A 739-nucleotide genomic window follows, 5' to 3' on the forward strand; every position below is an offset into this window, starting at 1 on the left:
CATGCATGATGCTTTTGTGGTTGACATTGAATTTGTTGATAGTGGAACAACACGGCGTTTTTCTTTTGATCGTTTACAGTGTCATTATACGTGGACCATTAGCCCTAGCGCACTCAAGGGCGACATGATTTGGTTTGGTTTAGGAAACGTTCGTGATCCTATCATTCCAATTAATCTGTGCGCAAGTGAGAATAAACTATCTACTGATCTTGGCACGCGACCATTTGGATTCCAATTAATCATAACTCGATCGTTCTATGTACAGTTGTGATTCATTTCAAAATTTAATTGCTCACCACATAAATTGCGCTCATTTTGTAAATTATATATATACCTACCATACATAAAGACCAGATGTAAGCATAAATATATTAAGAGCATTTTTAAAAGAATTAAGATCTCGTATTGCCTGTAAATTTTCCATCATATGTAACATTTAACGTATTAAATTTGCATATACACCCCTTAAATCACAGATATTTGCAAAGATACCCTCCAAATTTTAGTATTTGCAAAATTATCCTCAAAGTATTATTGATAAGCTAATTTGTAATTGCAATGTAATTATCAACAAAATAGTTACATTTTTAGCACCAAGTTGATGGTTTGTTAATTTTAAGGATATTTTTTTCACAAAGTTGATGATTTGAAGGGTAATTTTGCAAATACTAAGATTTGGGGTCTTTTTGAAAATATCCATGATGTAAGGGGTACATATGCAAATAACCCAAGAACTTTA

This window comes from Asparagus officinalis, chromosome 5 (assembly GCF_001876935.1).
Source record: "Asparagus officinalis chromosome 5, Aspof.V1, whole genome shotgun sequence".
Taxonomy (NCBI): Eukaryota; Viridiplantae; Streptophyta; class Magnoliopsida; order Asparagales; family Asparagaceae; genus Asparagus; species Asparagus officinalis.